Genomic DNA, 6762 nt, shown 5'->3' on the forward strand with positions numbered 1-6762 from the left:
GGAGAGACAAATGCATTCTCTCAGGCTTCTGTTGAAGCACTGCTCTGAAAAAAACATGTCTCCACATTTTAAGAGGCTTCAAATTTACCAGTGGTTCCATTAGTGTGGTTTCAGAATCCTCAAACAAGTACAATGACCGGGGGGCACAAATGAGCTGCAGGAAATTATTATGGCTTCCATGACAACTGGATGGAACTGTGAACAGAGACAACAGAGGAATCAATCAATCACATTCTGTTTGGTATAGCACTATTTACAACCAAATTGTTGCAGTGTGTTTGACAGAGGGGATAATAATGACACGAGAAGAATCCTTTTAGTTAATATGGGAAAGGTTCAGTTTGTCCCTGTCAACACTGACATAAACAGCCACCCTGAAATAGGGATCTGTCTTGAAGCTCTGATGGGGACAGATTTAGTGACAATGGGAACATACGGTGCCAGGGGGAACAAGCTGAAGGGGGAAAATAGAAGGAGAGGAAAATCTATGCAAGACTATTTAACCACCAACACCCCCCCACCCCACCCCTCCCCACCCCCCTGGTGCTCCATAAAAAATATATTTCCTAATCTAGAGCCTTTGCATCTCTCTGCATGTAAACACAGAGGCAAGTTATAAACAACTAAAAAAAAAACTCTTCCTGTCATGATGGTGTTTATGTCTGACTGTGTATAAATACAGAAGACAGCATCCAACATCTCCACAGCTGGAGGGATACTGAACCCAGTGGATATGTGGCAGAGTAGATACTGACTCCAGCTCATCTGTGGAGGGGTAGATACTGACACCAGTGGACATGGGGAGGGGTCAATACTGTCCCCAGTGGATATGTGGAGGGGTCAATACTGACCCTGGTGATATGTGGCAGGGTAGATACTGCCCCAGTACAGATACAGGGGGGTGCGTACTGACCCCAGTTGATATGTGGAGGGTAAATGCTGAGCCAGTGCAGATACAGAGGGGTATATACTGATTTCTCCTCTCTATTAGCTCTGCGTCAGGACAGACCTGTGCTATGAGTGTGAAGGAAAGAATAAGATTGCTTTCTGACACAGTTCACACCACAAGGGTGAATTCATGAGTGAAACATAACAGAAATCATTTGGAGGCCAGAAAGAAATAATTACTTGGTGCAGTGCTACTTGAAGCTTAATATGCTGCCAGTGGTATTTTTTTAAAGATGCAGACCATAATAAAACAAACTATTATCATTGAAGTCAGTCCATTGAATAGTTGATGGGGAGTTTGGTTTAAAAACCTCATGTTTGTAAAGTGGGGATGAAACCTGGTTACAATCCTCACACACAAGAGGCATACTATTGTAAGGAAAAAAGTAGCATGTAAACATGGTGGTTTGAGGATATCTATATATCAGATGAAGACAGCTTTATGTCAGATGAAGATAGCTTTATATGCAATGCATACAGCTATATATCAAATGAAGCTGCAACCCCTCTTGCAAGATTCCCATATTCACATCTCTGTGTTAAGATAGTATGCTACTGAACTCCATGTTCAGGAGGATCATGTATCAGTGTATTACTTATAGTTTATTGCAGCAGGCCCAAGATTGTTTAGATGTTTAAGGAGTGCTTATAATCTGTGGCTTTATGATAGATTACTAAAATGTCTACTGACTTTGCTTCCAGGCAAAGTAATTTCAGTCTGATAAATCCAATACTTACTATTCCTTTTGGCAAGACACAGATCCATTAAAGTTGCAACATCAAATAGAAAATTCCTTGCTGTTTCAAAACCACTTGGCAGATATAAATATATATATATTTTGGGCATACTCTTTAAGTGGAGGCTTCAAGGAAAATATGTATTTATTTTACTCCACTGACCTGCTTATTTTCAAAGAATCAGCCAAAAAACTGACAAAGTTGTGTATTAGAAATCAATTCTGAGCAATTTCTGATTTTCCATTTTATCCAAATAAGTTGACACATTTGATCTTTACAGACAAGAAAATATAAATGTAACCATTTCAATCATTTTGTCATATCCCAGTATTTTTTTGGATTACTGCACACATTCAACAACATGGTCCAGTCCTGGTTGTTGTCTTTTAGTTGTCTTCTCTTTAGTTGTAAATTCTTATTATGTTGATGATCTTGGTGTTCTGCACTTCTGTTGACTAATAGTACAGTCACTCTGCACAAGGGTGTCCCTTAGGCCACAAGCCCCCCACATAGCATTTTTCAGTTATTGGACTGATAATCTGTTCAAGACCTTTGCGCGCGGTGACAAAGTGCATCACCCAATGGGATTTAATTCGAAGCCCTTCTAAATGTGCAAACACTAAACTTGTTTGGTTCGTGTAAACATTCGGGCAGGGTAGCATGTGAGGCTGTGGTTACAGAGCTGCTCTCAGGATCTGAGGGTCATATGCTTTGCTTCCGGAGGGGAAGGGGGGGGTAAGGTGCTTCAGCCTACCGGAGCTCTGCTGAAAGAGAGTCAGATCAATTTGGAGGCAGCTACTGTACTGTGTGCTGCCACAGCCTATTGCATTATAAAAACTGAGGCTACACTACCTTCATTGCCCATTTATCTGGGGACAACAAGCTTTATGTCAGTTGCGTTAATACCACAGCATGATTTCAGAAGCAACTGACTTGTTGAATGGCTGGAGGGTGAGGCATAAGGGATGGGGGTGGGGAGTAAATGCTTGTTATTTCCACCCCAACACCTCTCCCCAGGTTTCATTTTGGCATCAAACAACCCTGGACTTAATTAAAGTAATTTCACTGAATGATTGGCGTAATTTGTTGTATACATTTACATTCACATTGTTGCTTTGGTACAGATGCAACTTCACTACGCTAAAAAGTAAAGCCTGGACTTCGCACTACACCTACGGACTTGTCTCCAAACAGTAGATGCAGCACCTCAAATTCACAAGCACCTCGAACGGCTTGAAACACCTCCGAGGGCCCTGACCCGCAGTTTGCACTTCCAGCAAACGACTTGACTTACTCAAAAGTGGCAGTTTGGTTTTGAGGATAGCGCTAAACCCAATCCACATGGTGTGTAATTTAAACCAGGGGCAGGGCTGCGAGAAGTGCCAGAGAACTTGCACAGAAACATGCCCTGTCTACGGCTCTGCTCCAGGCAATAACATTTCAAATATTTGGGCAGAGACCCCATCTTCCAGCGAAGCCAACCGTAGTTTAAGTCAAATGTATTTTCAAGTCGAACGAACAGTTGGATAAACTCCGTTGGTAGCGTGTTAATTGAGAACTAATGGACTGGCGATGCAAAAACACTATCGTATGATACATTCTGAGACTTTCGTGGAAGCCTGCCATTAATTCATTCAGTCTCGTTCTACCCCTCGGTTATTTTAGAGTATCGTAATTATAAATGAGCCATTATGCCAATTTCAAATGGAAGGCAATTTGGGGGATGCCTGAGTCTGATCCCTCCCCCCCCACACACACACACTCCCTCTCTGTAGTTTTTAGTGTGTTCATGACAGATTCTTTGACTGGAAAATAAAATGTCCTCCAGTTCCTGGTGAGCATGTGATGATTTACAGTATTGATTGATAAAATAAATGATTCTGACAGCTTAAGGCTGGGTGAGGGCTTTGGAAAGTTGGAAGGGGGCACTTCAAACGCTCAGAGACAGCAAATCTGGACTCAGTATTCGGCACGTGTGTACGCGCCTGTGTTTGGGCATATGTGTATGTGTGTGCATACATATCAGAACCTCTGGGTAGGTGTGCATGCATGTTTCTGTGATAGTGTGAGTGTGTGTGTGTGTCTCTAGGTGTGTGTCCATGTGTGCACGTTTATGTGTGCAGGTGTGGGTTTCTGTATGAGCCTAATGAGCTGGATGTCATTATACTTCTGCTATTTGAGAATCATTTAAAATGTGCAGGATAGATTGGCTGTTCAGCAAGACAGAAATTGCTGTGAAGACTCAGTTTCAGTATCGGACTGGAACGCATTACTGTGGCCGCGCCACACATAAGCCATCACCATCACTTAGACTTTCATCAGCTTAACAAGCTAACAATCATTCATGATGGAAATTCAGAACATAGCTGTGAAACAAAAGCCACTGCCTGGTGATCTGCTCATGCATCATGGTTTCCTCTGAGAGTGTTTTTGAAGTAGGGCCCTCCATTGCCCAAGAACTCCCATGATTCCTCTAGGAATTCCCTTACACGGACGCATGTATTCTGTGTTCTCATCCTGATAAAACAGAAGCGTTTAACTGATAAGAAGAATTTGAATGCCAAATAGAACAATTGTTTGTTTTAAGGCATTGCAAAGAGTTCAAAAGCAAATGTTAATAAAAATAACTGTTATGTAACAGTAAAATAAAAAAACATGAGGACAGAGCAGAATCTGGGCCCTACTATAAACTCTCCATTAACATCTTATAATCATGGACTTCATCAGCTGTTTTCTGAATAACTCCTCTCATAGCCATTTTTTGGGGGAGGTGTTCCTCTCACCTTCTGAGGGAACATCAACATCACTTACTGTCAAGCAACTGTGTTGCCTCCCCTCTGAAACAAAATCTATGCCACTGAGCTCCAAACCTCAACCCCCCCCCCCCCCCACCACCACCACCTCCAACTCCCGCCCCCATCCCCCAACACAACACACCTGTGGACCAAGTCAAGCCAACAATCCCAAAAAAAACCTGCATTTCCACCCTACTGACTCACTTTCTGCACAAACCTATTTTACATAATAAAAATAAAACACTATTTTGATGCTTGTTTTGGAGGGTTTTGCAGAAGCACAGCATTTCAAATCTTAAGGTCCAAGTGTATACAATCTGTTACATGCAACGCTTCAATTTCAAAGACTCATGGCCGGGGAACGAAAATCTGCTAAAAATCTGCAAAGAAACTAAGTAAAGTCATGTTAAGATTTGTTGGCTTTAATAAGAACTGAACTGACATCAAACACACCAACCACTTCAAAAGCTTCCATGTTCTTTTGCATTAAACATTCCCTGGACGTCCCGAAACACTTCAGTGGACTTCTCATATTGTTTCAAAGTTCTCCAACTGGGATTAATGCAGACATGTTATTACTGCAAATAAATGGGAACGTTTCTGAAAAGCACAAAATGATAATGTGCGATGGGTACACTTAAGAAGTTGCTCTGGTCTAAGATTATATTGTGGTAGCAATCAAAGAGACAAATGTAATTACGATGCAGGCATTTCATATTGATTAAAGGAACATTTCCAGTTATGAATCTGTTTGAAAGTTTTAGTTTCTCAACCTTATCAGTAAAAGTTTACCCACTCGGTTCAGTGCAATGCTAACAATGAAACTACTCCTGACTGACAATAATTTGGCCAAGTAAATATTAATGTTCTGAAATGCAAACCTGCTCCATCGCCTAATGTCCAATTCAATTGCACGCCGGAAACATCTCCACGCTAGATAAGTCAGCCTTTGTGCACGCCTCTGAATTCCTGCGAACGGGTCTAGACAGGCATGGAGAACAAAGCCCCCGTTTACAGCTTTTTACACCTGCTGCCTGACACAAATCAGATTTTTATTGCATTACTTTTTTTTGCAGGATATTTAAAGATTTTTCAGAGCGGCTGCCATCGTGTGTTAAATGACAGCATGGCAGATTTAGTGCTGATTATCCTTGGCGAAAGAGACTGTTGGTAACAGTGATCCCCAAGCCAGCTTTGATGTTACATTTTTAAAAATTGCCCGTTGATGCTAATGATAAGATTCTATGTATAGTGAAAGGAATGCTACGTTACCCAATGAAAAACATTATGAAAAATCCATCAATGCCATAAATTCAAAAAAAACAACTTGCAGTGAGGCCTATGGGTAACAATAACTTTCTTTCAGGTGAAAGAATGAATACTTATTCTTTTTTGAGCTGTGTCAAATCAGCTGTGAGCAGCACTAAAGGACAAGGGTCACCTTGAGAAAACCCCACAGGCCATTTATAATTTTAACAATTTTAACACAAAACGACCAGCTTTCTTTTCAACAGAGTTTTTGCCAGTGTGTGTAACGGTCTGGGGCTAGAAAGTCTGTTCTTGCCATTAGGGCTCATTGTGTTCTGAGGGGGGGGGGGGGGGGGGGTAGTGTGAGGCTCACTTCGGTGGTAGCAGGTTTCCAACAAGGTTACCTGGCGTTGACAGGTCTATATTACCCAGCGCACACAGTACAGGTCTGTTTACATAGTCACAGCTACAGTCATTGCTTGGCAGGCAGAGCATGTGAAAGAAATGTAGGAGCCGTTTTATGATCGCGAGCGCGTCCACACCGTTTCCGCCTCTGCGGAGGTGTTACACAGCTAATGCAATGAATACCGTCTCATTCTCAATCATTCAGCCCTGCTGCTAAGTCTCCGATCTAGGAATACAGAATGACTTCAGGGTCCAGTGGCATATGAGATGCGGGATAATCCCCTCGACGTGCCTGTTTAAGGAACGGGGCCACCTGGAGTTCACCTCTTCCTTTGATTGCTAAAACCCGCTTTGATTTGCTGTGCTGTGTGAAGAAAAATGACCAGAGTTGAAAAAGAAATGCATGCCCAATTACGTTCTTCCTCCATAAAATACAAAGGATAACAGTAGAACAGTACAGCACAGCACTCAATGTTCAAATAAAATGCCAGAATATGTTTAACACTAGGCCAGACACTGTACCAGACAATGAAAACCAACTTTCCAAAGTGAAAAAAAAACACATCTGGAGACATTAGTCTCTGAAACAATACAGCACAATTCATTCAGGTTATTACATGCATGGTGT

Source organism: Megalops cyprinoides, chromosome 17 (genome assembly GCF_013368585.1).
Source record: "Megalops cyprinoides isolate fMegCyp1 chromosome 17, fMegCyp1.pri, whole genome shotgun sequence".
Lineage (NCBI taxonomy): Eukaryota > Metazoa > Chordata > Actinopteri > Elopiformes > Megalopidae > Megalops > Megalops cyprinoides.